Below are 18,361 nucleotides of genomic sequence, written 5' to 3'. Positions count from 1 at the left end.
GTGGGAGGTATATGGTGAATGCACTTCCTATTGTGGTGGGAGGTATATGGTGAATGCACTTCCTATTGTGGTGGGAGGTATATGGTGAATGCACTTCCTATTGTGGTGGGAGGTATATGGTGAATGCACTTCCTATTGTGGTGGGAGGTATATGGTGAATGCACTTCCTATTGTGGTGGGAGGTATATGGTGAATGCACTTCCTATTGTGGTGGGAGGTATATGGTGAATGCACTTCCTATTGTGGTGGGAGGTATATAGTGAATGCACTTCCTATTGTGGTGGGAGGTATATGGTGAATGCACTTCCTATTGTGGTGGGAGGTATATGGTGAATGCACTTCCTATTGTGGTGGGAGGTATATGGTGAATGCACTTCCTATTGTGGTGGGAGGTATATGGTGAATGCACTTCCTATTGTGGTGGGAGGTATATGGTGAATGCACTTCCTATTGTGGTGGGAGGTATATGGTGAATGCACTTCCTATTGTGGTGGGAGGTATATGGTGAATGCACTTCCTATTGTGGTGGGAGGTATATGGTGAATGCACTTCCTATTGTGGTGGGAGGAATATGGTGAATGCACTTCCTATTGTGGTGGGAGGAATATGGTGAATGCACTTCCTATTGTGGTGGGAGGTATATGGTGAATGCACTTCCTATTGTGGTGGGAGGTATATGGTGAATGCACTTCCTATTGTGGTGGGAGGTATATGGTGAATGCACTTCCTATTGTGGTGGGAGGTATATGGTGAATGCACTTCCTATTGTGGTGGGAGGTATATGGTGAATGCACTTCCTATTGTGGTGGGAGGTATATAGTGAATGCACTTCCTATTGTGGTGGGAGGTATATGGTGAATGCACTTCCTATTGTGGTGGGACGTATAAAGTGAATGCACCTCGATAGGAGCCTATTGTGGTGGGAAGTATAGTAAAATGCAGAAAACGGCAGTAATACAGCCGTGTGTGTGTGTGTGTGTGTGTGTGTGTGTGTTTTTTATTTTAACAATCCTAAATAGCTGTGAAAACAAGGCTTGCAGGTCGGTGAGCTATATAGCTGGTGAGGTTGCCCCCACCAGTATGACTGGCATAGCTGGTAAGTGATCATTCTCTGCTCTACATGCTCTTTACTTCATCTGGTCCTAGGATTTGACATCTTGGATTTTGATGTTTAGACTCCGTGGCCCTCTCCTTCCCCTTCTAGCACCAGTCATACATTACCTACCTGCTTATGTTCAGATAGGAGCAGAACACACATTGGGCTGGGCTTTCATGACTCCTGAGAATTTCATGTAAATGCAATGTTTATGCTCTTCAGTGAACAAGAACAATAGGCTATATTATGGTAATATGGGGCTTGATTGCTTTCATACAAGTATGTAAAATGAAGGCCCTTTCACATTACCAATGTCTCGCCCTGAGGAAGTGTTTTCTCAACCAGGGTGCCTCCAGCTGTTGCAAAACTACAACTCCCAGGATACCCGGACAGCCAAAGGCTGTCCGGGTATGCTGAGAGTTGTAGTTTTGCAATAGCTGGAGGCACCTTGGTTGAGAAACACTGCTTTTAGGCAATATGTGGGGGGGGGGATTTTACAAACTATACAGATTACCTTTTGCCTCTTAAAGGGGTACTCCACTGGAAACGTTTTTTTTGCTTTTAATCAACTTGTGCCAGAAAGTTAAACAGATTTGTAAATTACTTCTATTAAAAAAAAATCTTAATCCTTCCAGTACGCTTCAGCTGCTATATGCTCCACAGAAAGTTATTTTCTTTTTGAATTTCCTTTCAGTCTGACCACAGTGATCTCTGCTGATGCCTCTGTCCAGGGCAGGAGAGGTTTGCTACAGGGATTTGCTCCTACTCTGTAAATTTTAGGAACTGTCCAGACAGAGGTGTCAGCAGAGAGCACTGTGGTCAAACAGAAAGGAAGTTCAAACAGAAAAGAACTTCCTGTGGAGCATAACAGCAGCTGATAAGTACTGGAAGGATTAAGATTTTTTTATAGAAGTAATTTACAAATCTGTTTAGCTTTCTGGCACCAGTTGAGTACCCCTTTAACCTCTTAAGGACGCAGGGCATACCTGTTCGCCCGGTCCCGGTATAAGCCGTGACCCTGGGCTAATAGTGTGCGGCACCTATCGTTGTGCCGTACACTATTAACCCTTTAGGCGTGGCGTTCAAAGTTGATCGCCGCGTCTAAAATGAAAGTAAAAGCTTCCCAGCAGCTTAGTCAGGCTGATCGGGACATCACTGTGATGGTCCCGATCAGCTAGAACGCAAGCGGAGGTCCCCTCACCTGCCTCTGTCGCGTCCGATCGGCGATTGATTGCTCCAAGCCTGAAATCCAGGCCGATTACACTGATCTTTGCCGTGTCAATGCACGGTAATGATCTGTGTATGAGATCGGTATGTGCAGTGAAATAGCCACCAGTGGGGGCTATAACACTGCAAAAAAAAGTGTAAAATAAAAGTTAATAAAGATTATTTAACACCTCCCCTAAAAAAAAAGTAAGAATCGCCCCCCCTTTTCCCATAAAAAAAAATAAAAATAAAAAACACTGTGTCACTGTGTAAATAAAAATAAACATAAATAAAAATGTCCGAACTATAAAAATAAATTGTTAATTACAGGGATTTGGAATTCCTATCGCCCGGGACAAGCAGTTTTGGGCGCCGGGCAGGTGAATTTGTCCGGCCCTTAGCCCGGCTTCGGGCAAGCAGGGCCGGACCTGACAAGCGCAGCGGCGATCTGCAGTCTGTATGGAGCGGGCTGCCCACTCCTGCCCGCTCCATACTCTGCCGCCTGTATCCTCGGAAGCAGAGCAGGGGAGATGAGAAGCTGTGTATTTGTCTTCTCTCCCCTGCTCTGCAGACGTGCGGGGGGGGGGGGGGGGGGGGGGGAGATGAGGGGGCGTGGCTTCTTGCTCCCCGTGCAGACCTGCGTCCTCTGCCTTCACTCCCCCCAGCTGTAGCTTCGGAGAGCTGAGGGGAGGAGGCACTTCTGCACGGGGAGATGCCTGCGGCGCTCTGCAGTATGTATGGAGCGGGCTCCGGATTCCTGCCCACTCCATACTCTGCAGCCCCCGGCTGTTCTCAGTAGCTGTTGGCCGCCGCTAATAGTAAGCATGCGACTGGCTACTAACCCTTTAGATCGCAGCTGTCAAAGCTGACAGCGGCGTCTAAAGGGAGATGGGAATGCTACCTGGTGGGCTAGTGGGATGGATCGCCCCCCCGAATCCCCCCCCGCAGCGCCGTTGGCTGTCCGGGCATGCTGGGAGTTGTAGTTTTGCAACATCTGGTGGGCCACAGTTTGAAGACCGCTGCATTAAAGGAGAACTACGGGATTGAAAAATGTATCCCCTATCCTTAAGATTCAGATCGTGGGGGGTCTGGCCGATGGGGGGGCCCCCCACGATCTCCCGTACGGGGCCCCGGCAGCGGCCGACAAGCCCCCTCCATACACTGCTATGGGAGAGCCGGAAATTGCCGAAGGCAGCGCTTCGGCTCTCCCATAGCAGTAAATGGATGGCGCGTGTCAGCTGCTGCTTCTTGCGGTGGTCGACAAGCGCTCTCTATGCAGAGAGCCGCGGTCCGGTACGGGAGATCGTGGGGGGCCCCAGCGGTCGGACCCCCGCGATCTGAAACTTATCCCCTATCCTTAGGATAGGGGATAAAATGTTCAATCCCGTAGTTCTCCTTTAACCCCTTCCATGTTAAAAGTTCAAATCACCCCCTTTTCCTATATAAAAACACGTAACCATAATAAAAATACACATATTTGGTATCACTTTGTGCGTAATTGTGCAACCTATTAAAATATAACATTATGTATCCCGTACGGTAAATGTAAAAAAAAAAAATACCAAACCACAGATTTGCAATTTTTATAATATCCCAGAAATAAAAGTTAAAAAGCGATTAAAAAGTCAGATCAATAGCAAAATGGTACCGATACAAAAAAATGATTATGGTGCAATAAATGAGCCCTCATACAGCCTGGTATGCAAGAAAAAAAATTAAGCTACAGGGGTTAAAAAATGGCAATTAAATTTTTTTGAAAAAGTCCAGAATTAGTAAAACATGACATAAACGATACAAATCTGGTATTTCTGTAATCAGGCGCCTAAAGTATAAAACTAACATGATGCCTCAACCACAAGGTAAATGGCGCAGAAAAGAAAACCAGCAAATCTGCAAAATTATCTTTTACTATTTCAATTTCACTTCCCTAAATATATTTATATATTTTTGGTTCAGAGAATATGTTATTGAAAAATGTAAAGGTATCCTTATAGTAGGTAGTTATGGCTATTATAGGGCGAGGAGGAAAAAATCAGAGCGTAAAAGCGAAAATTGGCCCGGACAAGTGGATCGTTATGAGGGACAAGTAGATTTTGCTTCATTTTAGTCCTGTGGACAAGTAGTTTTTTTTTAAAATTTCCACACCCCTGTAATTAAACGGCACGGTTAATGGCGTAGGCGCAAAAAAAATTGCAAAGTCCAAAATAGCGTATTTTTGGTCACTTTTTATATATTGAAAAAATGAATAAAAAGCGATCAAAAAGTTCGATCAATATAAAAATGGTACCGATTAAAAACTTCATATGGCCCATATGCGGAAAAATAAAAAAAAAGTTATAGGGGTCAGAAGATGACAATTTTAAACGTATAAATTTTCCTGCATGTAGTTATGATTGTGTTTTGTTTTTTTTTTTGTTTGTTTTTTTTAAGACAAAATCAAACCTATATAAGTAGGGTACCATTTTAATCCTATTGATCTACAGAATAAAGATAAGGTGTTATTTTTACCGAAAAATGCACTGCGTAGAAACGGAAGCCCCCAAAAGTAGCAAAATGGCATTTTTTCTTAAATTTAGTTGCACAATGAATTTTTTTTCCGCTTCGCAGTGGATATTTTGGTAAAATGACTAATGTCACTGCAAAGTAGAATTGATGGTGCAAAAAATAAGACATAATATGGAATTTTAGGTGCAAAATTGAAAGCGTTATACTTTTTAGAACGTGATGAGGAAAAAATGAAAATGCAAAAACTGAAAAACCCTGCGTCCTTAAGGGGTGATGTATGGGCGCCTATTGTGAAAAAAAGAAAGGGATCTATATATACGCACACATACACACAGTATATAGGGAATACAGCTACACTACTTCCTGCAGTGAATTCTTAAATATCAACATAACCCTCCACAACAGAAGCCATTAGGAGAATCTTCTAGCATTTCCTTGAACAACCTGTAATGTATCTGTTCCCCTGTGGTGGGGCTGCAGGGATATTAAAGGGGTACTCCACTGAAAAAACATTATTTTAAAAAAAAAATCAACTAGTGCCAGAAAATTAAACTGACTTTTAAATGACTTCTATTAAAAAAAATCTTAATCCTTCCAGTATTTATCAGCTGCTGTATGCTCCACAGGAAGTTCTTTTCTTTTTGAATTTCCTTTCTGGCTGACACCTCTGTCCATGTCAAGAACTGTCCAGAGCTGGAGAGGTTTGCTATGGGGATTTGCTTCTTCTCTGGACAGTTCCTAAAATGGACAGAGGTGTCAGCAGAGAGAACTGTGGTCTGACAGAAAGGAAATTCAAAAAGAAAATTAATTTCCTGTGAAACATACAGCAGCTGATAAATACTGGAAGGATTAAGATTTTTAAATAGAAGTAATTTACAAATCTGTTTTAACTTTCTGGCACTAGTTGATTTAGAAAAAAAAAATTATAATAATAATTCTGGTGGCGTACCCCCTCACACCTGGTGCCAGGTTTTCCAGTAATAGCAGCTGATCACATATAGCTGAGGGTCTCCAAGTAGTGAGATACTCTAACATGAAGATATTATCGAAAGCTGACAACCCCTATAAATGTCACATTTATTAGGCTTGATGTTTAAAACTTTCAATGATCTTTCCTGAGCAAATGACGAGAAACGTTAAATTGACACTTATTGGAAAGGGCTGACAAAAACCTAGGCGCCAGGACGAAGTTCATGCCATGGCGACCTGGTGCCTGGGATTATAAAAGTGTGACCTGTGATCCAGAGAAGATAAGATCACATCTGTTCTGTCTCCTAAGCAGATCTTCCTCACACAAATATGCAACAACCCCACTGTTTTCTGGTAGATCACATTTCATTTTAAAGAGTACCCGTCATCAAACCATATTTACTTAACTAACTCAGATCATATTCCCAAACTACTCCTAACACCCCTCCTGCCCTTTAAAAAAAAAAAAAAAAAAAAAAAAGCTCTGTTGTCTCAGATTTTTCCCGGGTTGCAATGCGGCCGAGACCTGACTCACTAGTCAGCTGATGACAGGGAGCCTGTCGGCTTCAATGGGTGGAGAGAGCAATCTGCAACTAATGCAACAGCTGTAGGCACCCTGATTGAAAACCACAGGTCTTTGAATGGATGTAGCTCATTTATGTTTCAATGGGTGGGGTGGCTGATGTGTGGGAGGGAGGATAATGGAATTATGGGATTTGTAGTCAAAAAAGGAAAACTCAAAAATGAAACACCAGTTCACAAAAAGCTAGCCACGGTGTTATGGTAATCTCACAACATAGCCATTTAGCCCCAAGACAAGCGCAGATCCTTCCTAAGCATGTCCATTACAGTCTGCCAGGTACCTACTAAAATCACCTTATGGTGGAGAACCCCTTTAAGTGTCAGAGTGTGTGGCTTCTGATTCAGGTAGAGAACACCTGGAATGGAGTATGTGAGTGACTGACCCACCTAAAGCTTATCAGTACCAAATCCTAGATACAGTGGATAGATGTATTAGACAGATATATATTAGGTAGATATACTATTTGTGTGTGGATAGATAGATATCTCTTTAATTTCTGCTGTCACTAGGACAGATTGATTGTAGAACAGGTTCAGTCAAGGCAAGTTCTCACCTGGCTAGCTTTCAGGAAGAAGCTGTCAAGCTTCAATGGAAGAGAATTCTCTATTCCGTAGAGTAATCTGCGCTGGTATTTTCCGGAATAAAGTGTTATTTTGCCTATAGTCCTATAGTGTCTTCATTTGTATTTAAAATATAGAATTATGTTTCCAGCTGTTTTTCTGCATGACTCATATGGTGTCTTCTTGTCTTAACAATCTTAGCACATTCGCCTAGACCGCTAGGCTTGTCCACCCACTGCGCTATTTCTGATGGTCAGGGCTAATTAAAAGCCAGATCAATATTGGTGCATAATTATAATAGAGAATTTATGGTTTGGGTTGTGTTGCAGTGTAGGAGAGCTCAGGAAGTCGCTTCTGATGTTTTTTATACTCCGGGAATACTGCATCTCTGGTTCTGTGTGGTCTAGCGTTGAGAAAGCATTTGTGAGTGGAAAGGATTTATCCATTTGTACTTCCAGTGATCTATGTAAAAATTCTTGTAAATTCAAATATCTGATGGAGAGTTCAAGAGAATATATAATAGGTGGGCTTCTGACCGCTGGGACCCACACCAATCATGACTACATTCACTTGCTAGGGGCTTCCAAAGATAGCTGGGCACTGTACTCCATTTTACTTAGTTCCATGCCATGTGGTTGAAGTGGCAGCCATTCTTATGTTTGATTTGGTCCCGAAAGTCTGACAAACACTGATCAGATTATTGTCCCCTGTCCTGTTGATGGCTGATACCGTTTAAAGGGGGTTTCCAGAGTACAGGATTATGTTATTTGACTCCCTGTGTACTAAAAAAATGTAAAAAGCTGGCATACTAACTTTCCCTGCTGCCCCTATTGTCGGATTTTCCAGTCCCCCGCTGCTCTTGTTTTCTTCCCGTTTTCGAATACCTCTCACTCCTGCAGGAACTGCCTGCTTAGCCCAGTGATTGGCTGAGTGGGGAGTGACGTGTCATTGGAAGGTAAAAGAACAAGAGCACAACGGGGACTGGAAGTTCTGACCGCAACAGCAAAGGGGATTGGGGTGGGGTGAGGTGAGTGTGCAAGATTTTGTTATATTCAGTACACATTGAGTCACATTACATAATAAGGAAACCCCTTAGATCCATTATGTTGGCGGTGTAGAGGGGAGAGAGATACGTTGCAGCATGTCCGGTGGTCCGCCTGAGATCTCTTCCTTTTGGGACACAGTTATAAATCATTATAAGGGTATTTCCTCCACAGTTTGGATTATATTTTTTTTTTTTTTTTTTTTTTTTAAATGACATGTACACTCGAACTATTACTTGACTGTAAAATATATATATATACATTTTTTTTTTTTTTTATGCCACATACATACATTTTCTGTTCTTTTTTTTTTTTTAACATGTTTAATAGAAAACTTTTGATTTTCCCTAAAACTGTGACCAGGTTGCAGGCACACTGTATTTATAATGTGATAGACCTTCATTGGGTGCTAAACATGACTACCCAGTTATAACTGGAGGTAAAGCCCATCCCCTTTTCAGAGGGAGGGTCCTCCTTTCCAAATCGCAAATAAATAAAAAAAATAGCAAAACCTCAGAAGACAAATATTTCAAGGAGAAATCAAAAATATGATGTGGATCCTAAAAATTTTGAGTTAGCAGCCTGGAATATTATTGAGAACACCTTTTTAGGAGTATGAACTGTAAAATGAGGACTACAAGGAATCCATATGTACAAGCGCTTGGTAATCCTGGTCTAGAGGAAGTCTGACGAGTCTGCAAACAGATATATAATGAGACACCAGTGTAAGAGATCTGGGTTCTTATGACCTAGTTCTATATCTTATATTTTCTGCCGCTCTCTATAGAACTACATAAAGTGAGATCCGTAGGAATCCTCCGCCGCCCTGATTTGAATTGACGTGGGGTTGTGATGTGCGCTCACACAGTCTAAACACTCACAGTTTGGTCCTTTTTAAAGATCTGAATCACTGGAAGGGAAGTACGGATTGTTTTCAGAAGCCAGCCAGGTCCTCTCTAAACACATGCAAAGCCGTGAGAAGGAAAGGGAATTTACCGCCTGCTCCACAGAATGCTTCTGACAGGCGCGTCGGCTGCTGTGGATGAGAGCCTGAATTATTAAAGCTGCCTTTGTTTATTAGATTCATCCCGAGGCGTCGCGGGCATGTGTGATTATACGGAGAAGAATGTACCGTCTTCATTAGCTCCACCGGTCTGAAGTCCGCCGGCCAACGGAGGCACAGGAAATCCAAGGTATGGAATACGGTGACATCGCCTGCCCTAAAGGTCTCGTAGTTTGCAAGTTAACAAGTTACCCTGTATTGGAAAACTGAAGAACCTAACTTACAATGTGGAATACCAAGTGATAAGAAATCTCATTCTATGCATGTCAGATGAATGAAAATTTCAATTCTTTGTGATACAACTTTTAGCAAATTGCACATATAGCTGCTTTGCTTACATGCAGCATTGACGGGTGGGTGTTGTATATTGTGTGTGAAATCTAAGGATTACCGATTCTTTTCCAGTAATCTGATGTATTTGGTGTCAGACAGGAGAGGTTACAGTAGATGTATGGTGCATTTAATGGGAGAGATTAGGGAGCAAGTGCAGGATTTGCTGATATAGAGGAGTGTACTGGGACATGAGTCTATAGAAAAGATGATGGAATGGGTTTACACTGTATAAGATAAAGTGGGAGAGCAAACGGAGGGTGCATGGTGTGTGAGATGAGGTGTAGAAGACGCTGATGTCACAGGCAATGTGTAGGAGATGAGGCAGTAGAGTTTATTATTGATGGGACAGTGTTGCTTAGAGTATCGGAAGAGTCTATGGTGGGCATATAAAAGTGGGTGCATGGGTTACTAGATGAAGTGTTTAATCTCCATTAATTCTCATGTCTCATTCAAAAAAAGTTGTTGACCAAAGTATGACATAAAACGTAAGAATCACTGGCCGGAAAATATTTAAAGGGGTACTCCATTGGCCAGCATTCAGAAGTAAATGTTCTGAATGCTGTTTTTGTGCTGCGGGGGTCGACCATGCCCTTGTGACATCACGCCCACGCCCCCTCAATGCAAGTCTATGGGAGGGGCGTGGCCGACCCCTGCAGCGTTAAAAAAAATAAAATAAATAATAAAACGCGTTCGGAACATTTACTTCTGAACACCGGTCAGTGGAGTACCCACTTTAAAGCCAGAAAAAGGTGTTCTATGTCAAACTACAGGGTCTCAAGAACAGGTTATAACCACACGTGGCAGATTATTCTGCAGCTGGAAGAGTAACAGCCAAGTTGGATGACGTTTTAAAGCGTTCCTGTCAAATCCCACACACAATAAAGAAAATGTCACTCAGTACCTAATCCTGATCATGTACATCTATGTTTATGCCTCTATCACCTATATTTATTTTAAAAATTTAATTTTTTTATTAGCTCACAGTGTTAGAAATCCTCTCAGCGGAAGGGGAAAAGTCCCTCCCTTGTGGTGGTGGGAGGTGATTGGTGGGTCTGTTCATGTGCTCATGCAGCCTTGTCCATGAGTCGTCTCTTGTCTATGACTCGTGGACAATCCTGATGCTGCTGCAGGACTGGTTAGTGTCCCAGTAGGTATGGTATGGTAACCCCTAGTGGCAGGATTTTCAGGGACCGTTTTCTTTATTAAATAAAAGAAAAAAATAAATTTAACCACTATAATGTAACCACTATAATACAAAAGGTCTTTCATGTAACAACATCTAAAAAGTTTTTGGATTTGACGGTGCCCATTTTAAAGAGAAACAAAAAATGTCAGCCACATCTTGAAGAAACAAATACAGATATTAAATGTGAAACATGTCAATTTATATTGTGGATCTTCCCCATTATATGCAAAAGTTTAGATGCTTGGGGGGGGGGGGGGGGGGGAGTGTACAAAAATAAATGGCCACGTTGAAGTGCACAATTGATTTTTGCTGTAAAGAGTTTAGGACTTGATAGAGATGGCAAAGTGTGTGTGTGTGTGTGTATTCACACCACGAATGGCCATACTCACATTGAGAAAGAAGTACTAAACCTCAAAAAGCATCTGTGTATTTTGGTGAATAAAGTTATTTTCCATTACATATCGTAACGTTGATGCGTTTGTTACTGGTAGATCGCTCCCAACAGAACCTGGTTTTCATCGCTTCCAAATATTTAGCTTCATATGTTAGTCTGGATCATCCACGAGCCACCGATCCCGGGGAGGCAGCACCACCATCTTGGGAACTGTCCCTCATGCGAGTTACGTTGTTGTGTCTTTCAACACAACAATATCAGATGAGCAGTTCTGATCATACACTTTCACCTGGACTCTACTGTATAACCATATGAAAAGCTCTGCACTGTTTTTCTCCTGTCTAAAACCATATTTATTTAAATTATGGGAATTGAGCAGAGAGATTTAGATTATTTTTCTTTTTCTTTCCCCCCCCCCCCTCTGTAGAACAATGGACCTCAAATGGAAACCCGACTGACCCCATTCAAAATCAATGGGACCGGAAGGTGTCCGTTGTGCTCTGACCCGTTCCTGGTCTGCTAGGTGCAAAAAAAGTGGAATGGAACCTGGTCAGAGCACAACAGCAGTGTGTACGTGGCCTAAGTTGGGCACAATAGGTGAATTGCACCACACCACTCTCTTTGCAAAGTCAGGGAATTTATGAAAAAATTAGGCAACAGGAAAAAAAAAATATATTTTTTTTGTTCTGAAATAGGAAATAGTTTGACTAAAATCCCATGCCTGCCACATGAGCTGAAATAGGTAAACACAATGCATACGCATGAACCTCTACATTAAGCTTTAATAGCCTATGCTGTACTATATAAGGAAAAATTCCCGTACTGCTTCTTTAACTCTGTTATAGGAGTAGTTGCCTTCTATAGTTAGAAGAATCAATGACTGGAGATCTTTATACCCTACATTGTTACTTAGCTCTGTGCATTTGTTCCCTAAGGAGGTATTGAGCACTTTTCCAGATTTCCTGCCTTTGCCCAGCAGTGCCGAGCACTGAAAGGGTTACAGACTGGCTCCTGGATTTCCCTGCAGAAGGTGGTAGCTACTGATAAGCCAGAGGATTGTGTTCTGCCAGAGAAAACTAGGGACCGCACCTTTTGGCCAAAAACATAACTAATTTGTATAGGGATTGGCAGGAGCGACGCCCGGCTGCTGTGCAGGGTTGTCAGTGCTGACCTTATGTGTATATGTATATATATATATATATATATATATATATATATATATATATATATATATATATATATAGTGCTGACCTTATGTGTGTGTGTGTATATATAATATTAGCACACATAAGGTCAGCACTGTGTGTGTGTGTGTGTATATATGTATGTGTGTCAGTGCTGCCCTTGTGTGTGTGTGTGTGTGTGTGTGTGTGTGTAATATATATATATATATATATATAGTGCTGACCTTATGTGTGTGTGTGTATATATAATATTAGCACACATAAGGTCAGCACTGTGTGTGTGTGTGTGTGTGTGTGTATATATGTATGTGTGTCAGTGCTGCCCGTGTGTGTTTGTGTGTGTGTATGTATATATATTGTGTGTGTGTATATATAATATTAGCACACATAAGGTCAGCACTATATGTATGTATATATGTGTATATATGGAAAGGCCTGCGCAGCTGGCCTGTAATTGTGGGAGGAGCGGGATGACTATAAAACTCACGGCTCTCCTCCCTTCAATGACGCCGTGGGTTCTTCGCTTGAGGGCTGTCACGTGATGTCGGCAGGAAGTGGAGTCACGTTCCCACCGCTCAGCTGACTGCACGAGTCAGCTGACAGGAACCTTGCTTCAGCCGGCATGGGGGGGGTAAGTGGCTGTGGCTGACCGGGGGTAACGCTGGCTGTTCCTGGACTCCGGAGGTGAGCCGGAGTTCAGGGAAACCCTTGGTCAGCCCGGCCCCAGGTTATTGTATTACATATCGGCATTCGCCGGTAGCATTTTACGGTTTTCAGCTGTATATGATTACTTACGGCTTGCTGCGCATGTATATGGCTAATTTGTTATGCGAACAGCCTCCTGCACGAGCATATCATTACCGCATTAGGTGTACGGCTTGCTGCGCATGTATGTGTTCTCTTATGGCTTGCTTTATTATGTGTTCAGCCTCCTGCACGTGCATTTCATTACCGCACTATGTGAACAGCCTCCTGCACGTGCATATCATTACCGCACTATGTGAACAGCCTCCTGCACGTGCATATCATTACCGCACTATGTGAACGGCTTGCTGCACATGTATACGATTACTTTGTTATGTGAACTGCCTCCTGCACGTGCATATCATTACCGCACTATGTGAACGGCTTGCTGCACATGTATACGATTACTTTGTTATGTGAACTGCCTCCTGCACGTGCATATCATTACCGCACTATGTGAACGGCTTGCTGCACATGTATACGATTACTTTGTTATGTGAACTGCCTCCTGCACGTGCATATCATTACCGCACTATGTGAACGGCTTGCTGCACATGTATACGATTACTTTGTTATGTGAACTGCCTCCTGCACGTGCATATCATTACCGCACTATGTGAACTGCCTCCTGCACGTGCATATCATTGCCGCGCCATGTGAACGGCTTGCTGCGCATGTATATGATTACTGCATTGTGTGATCAGTCTCCTGCACATGTATATCATTACCGCACTATGTGATAGGCTTCTTGCATATGTATTTGATTGCTGCATTGTGTGAACAGTCTCCTGCACATGTATATCATTACTGCACTATGATTACTGCATTGTGTGAAGTCTCCTGCACATGCATATCATTATCGCACTATGTGTTAGGCCTCTCGCACATGTATTTGATTGCTGCATTGTGTGAACAGTCTCCTGCACATGTATATCATTACTGCACTATGTGTTAGGCTTCTTGCTCATGCATATCATTACCGCACTATGTGTTGGGCTTCTTGCTCATGCATATCATTACCGCACTATGTGTTAGGCTTCTTGCACATGTATATGATTACCGCACTATGTGTTAGGCTTCTTGCACATGTTTATCATCACCACACTATGTGATCAGTCTCCTGCACATGTATATCATTACCGCACTATGTGAACAGTCTCCTGCACATATATAACATTACCGCACTATGTGATCAGTCTCCTGCACATATATATCATTACCGCACCACGTGAACAGTCTCCTGCACATATATATCATTATCATATTTTGTAGTTCTGTGCTGCGGGGAGGATCTGTATGTGTCTCCCGTATACTGAGACTCGCACACCTTTACACTCGATCGGACTCACCGCTCCGCCCCACCCTGTGGGCTTATGCTTCACCCCCACAGTCTAAGGCACGCTACACCAACAGCTGCGCTCACTTCTAACCTTTGTCTCTTAACTAACTTCCTCACAGTTTACTTTTCATTTATTTATATTTCTGTGTTTCCGGGCGGTGTGCCTCCAGCTGTTGTGAAGCTACGATTCTCACTTATAGGAATCATGCCGTAGGGTTCATGATGTAAACATCCTGGTACCCATACACGTTGGTAGGATTCATGCCGGTAACATTTATACGCCACACACGCTTTTAGGGTTCATTCGTTCTCTACGCACTTGTAGTTTTATACCGTACACACGCTTTTAGGGTCATACTGTACACCCCCTTTGTAAGGTTTATACTGCACACACGCTTGTATGATTCATACAGTACACACTTGTAGTGTTTATACCGTTTACTTGCCTACAGGTTTCATACTGTACACTCGCTTGTAGGATTATATTGTACATTCACCCTTAGGGTTCATGCTGTACGCTTGCTTGTAGCATTCATACTGCACTCACACTTGCGCATAGTTCGGGGGTGCATGCTTGTAGCATTTACTCTATACACACGCTTGTACATACTTGTAGCACTATGCTGCGTACACACTTATAAGATTCATGCTGTACACAGTACACACTGTACACACGCTTGTTGGATTCTTACTTTACACGCGTTAGGATTATGCAGTACGTTCGCGGTAGCTTTTATACGGTACACTCGCTCGCATAATTCATAAAGTTCATGCGGTGCATACCAATGTAGCATCCATTCTGTACACTTGCTCGTAGGTTACGTGGTATACACGCTTGTACTCGCCTGCAGGGTTCTTACTACACACGCTCTTGTAGGAGTCATGTTGTACACACTCATAGGATTCATACTTTGTACACGCTCATACGAGTCACACTGTACGCACGTTTATAGTATTACATGGCCCACGCTCATAGGATTACTACTGAGTATGCACTCATAAGGTTCGTGCTGCACACCCGCTCGCAGGACCTGTATCACGCATGTTTGGAGGGTTATATTACTCGGGTGCACGCGGGAATCAGGCTGCGTGTGCACTCGTGGCATGTGTTCTGTACATGCACTTGCGCTATTTGTGAAGTTCGTACGCCCGCAGTTTTGTGCAGCGCACATGCTCATACAGCACATGGGGTGTGGCCCTGTACGCAGGTATGTGGTTATAATAGTTACTACTTGCCGGCATATTCTCTGCCATCAGGTCGTGGTTAGCTTCAGGCATTCACTGGTGGTCTATACGCGTTTATGGTTGGCCCGAGTATAGGTTCATCAAGTTGGTGGTATAGCCATGCTTAGCGGTTCACGACAGTTTCACACGTAGTCGTTCTGCACGCATTTTTATATAGGCAGGGTGATACATAGCAGTTGTCGCTGCTCACACATATTCAGAACGACTATTACACAACGCACAGGCGGGGCTGACCCAGTAAACCGTTGCAGACGGGGTATGTCTCATTATCGTTGGTACTGACATGCCTTCTGAACGACACTGACACTACGCATAGGTGGTATTTACCTGTTAAGCCTGTCATGTTACAGAAAAGGTACGTCGCATAATTGTTATGACTGACACGCCACACATAGGTGATGTATACCCATCATGCCTCCCACGCCTGCAGGGAGTACGTTGCACGGTTGTTACTGACACGCCTTCAGAACAGCAATAACGCCACACGTAGGTGATAAGATTTGTTTTATTATCCAATTAATCACCTCATGAACCTGACACGTCTTCAGGTTGTGTTTACTTGTGTCGTCGGTGCACCTCTTTTACGATATAGTCACGTTCTCAAAATCGGAATTCACAATGTTTTGGGTTGTAATGGTACTCGTATGAACTTTCGCACTTACCACTGGGCACACACTTATCTAGACTCAGTTACGCATATAATTCTCGTCCATCACGTCTTCGCATACTTTCCCTCTCTCCTGGTTTAAAGAGTTTCTTATTGTTATCCAAGTAATCACCTCATGAACCTGACACGCTTTCAGGTTGTGATTGCTTGCGTTGTCGATGCGCTCCTTTCTATGTGTAGTCATGTCCCAAAAATGTACTTCATGGTGTTCTAGGTTGATATGGTACTCGTTTAACGTTTCGCATTTGTCACCGGGCGCATACTCGTCTAGGCCCGGTTACGCATACGATTCTCGTCCAACACGTCTTCGGATACTTTCCCTCTGTTCTGGTTTAAAGTGTCGTACATTGTTCTCCAAGTAATCACCTCATGAACCTGACACGTTTTCAGGTTGTGATTGCTTGCGTTGTCGATGCGCTCCTTTCTCCGTGTAGTCTCGTTCCTAAAGATGCTCTTCAGGGTGTTCTAGGTTGTTAAGGTACTTGTATAACGTTTCGCTCTTGTCACCGGGCACATACTTGTCTAGGTCCGTCACGTATACAATTCTCACCCGTCACGTCTTCGGATACTCTCTCTCTGTCCTGGTGTTAGACGGTCAGCCATGTTATAGATAAATGAGCTTGGCTAGACGGTTAGTTTGGCTGTCCCTACTACATACATTTACTTTCACATGTGCTCACGTTGAAGGAGTCCAGTATATTGCAGCAGATGCCTTGTCCGCAAATACGCAAAAATTTATGGTACGGCGTGGAACTCTTTTTCCAAATCCAGATCCAAGCACGCCGAGATTTCAGTTCCCTTCCTATTAGCATATGTCGGGTTTTGCCATTCCACACTGCATTTATCCCACAATACTTTTAAGAGTTATCTAGCCGGTATCCAACACCATTTATCCTTGACCAATACCCGTAGTTACTCTATACTCTCTTCTCGCTTGGTGAAGTCCGCTCTGAAGGGCATCCTTGAGAAGGAAGTCCCTCGCAGCCCAGTCAGACAACCAATCACAGGCAACGTGTTCAGGCAGTTGTCCGACTTGTTAGACTCCACACCATTGGGTATCCGTGATAGCCTCACATTAAAAGCGGCCATGTACCTTGCCTGTTATGGGTTTCTCAGACCGGGTGAGTGTACAACTCGGACCATTAACGCGCCCTATCCTAAGGTCAGTCAGCTGTCACATGTCTCTGATCATTTCGAGCTGTCCCTCAGTCAGACCAAGACCTCGTCACCGGGTCAAACTGTGGTTGTTCGGTTTTCCCCACCGTGCACAAAGGGTGTCCTGCCACAGTCCTCCGTGAATTGTTGAATGCCTGTGTAACCTATCAGCTGACGACCTTTTACTCCATTTCAGGTCCAACCCGCTAACTACTTCTCAGTTCATCAAACATTTACGCATTTCGGTCAGGTCGCTGGGAGGAGTCCCGACTTCATTATCCGGTCACTCCTTCCGTATTGGCGCAGCTACAGCCAATTCTAAGCACGGGGTCCCAGCCCACGTAATCATGAAATTAGGATGTTGGAAATGCGGATGCTACATGCAGTATATCCCTAACCCTCGCAAAGAAATGGCTAGCGCATTCCAGTCCCTTGTGTTGTAATCCGCAATAAACAAATGTTTGTTTAAATCCGGGTTTTGCCCTCTTTTCCAGGCATATTCTTTACGCCGCAGTTATGGCACACTCCAAACTGCTTAGTTGAGGTTGATAGATTATTGGTTACAGTTGGTTGTTAGGTTAGTATTAGGGTTTTACGCATTTCAGTCATGTAGCAACGACCACAAATGGAAAGGCCTGCGCAGCTGGCCTGTAATTGTGGGAGGAGCGGGATGACTATAAAACTCACGGCTCTCCTCCCTTCAATGACGCCGTGGGTTCTTCGCTCCCACCCGCCCCCCCTTCTTTTCATTCCTTCACACTTACCACAGGGTATGCCCTCTTTTCCAGGCATATTCTTTACGCCGCAGTTATGGCACACTCCAAACTGCTTAGTTGAGGTTGATAGATTATTGGTTACAGTTGGTTGTTAGGTTAGTATTAGGGTTTTACGCATTTCAGTCATGTAGCAACGACCACAAATATATATATATATATATATATATATATATATATATATATATATATATATATATATATATATATATATATATATATTATAATTAGTGCTGACCATATGTGTGTGTGTGTGTGTGTATATATATATATATATATATATATATATATATATATATTTAGCACACATAAGGTC

The 18,361-nt window shown here is 43.1% G+C and overlaps 1 protein-coding gene across 4 annotated transcripts in view; it reads left to right on the top strand.

The window, feature by feature from the left end:
• The window catches only part of GLCE (glucuronic acid epimerase), a 75,362-nt gene that overhangs the window by 24,214 nt on the left and 32,787 nt on the right, over nt 1–18,361 (top strand). For 2 of the 4 annotated variants that reach the window (XM_056571605.1, XM_056571599.1), the window contains exon 2: nt 9,044–9,155. The exons of 1 other annotated variant lie outside the window; for it this stretch is intronic. The gene's annotated coding sequence lies outside the window, so the exon portion shown is untranslated. Of the gene's footprint in view, nt 1–8,625; nt 9,156–18,361 lie in introns of those variants that run through there. One more of the 4 variants, XM_056571600.1, reaches the window with a different exon arrangement.

The sequence above is a fragment of the Hyla sarda genome, chromosome 4, assembly GCF_029499605.1.
Source record: "Hyla sarda isolate aHylSar1 chromosome 4, aHylSar1.hap1, whole genome shotgun sequence".
Taxonomy (NCBI): domain Eukaryota; kingdom Metazoa; phylum Chordata; class Amphibia; order Anura; family Hylidae; genus Hyla; species Hyla sarda.
This window is presented reverse-complemented; position numbering and strand designations above follow the sequence as displayed.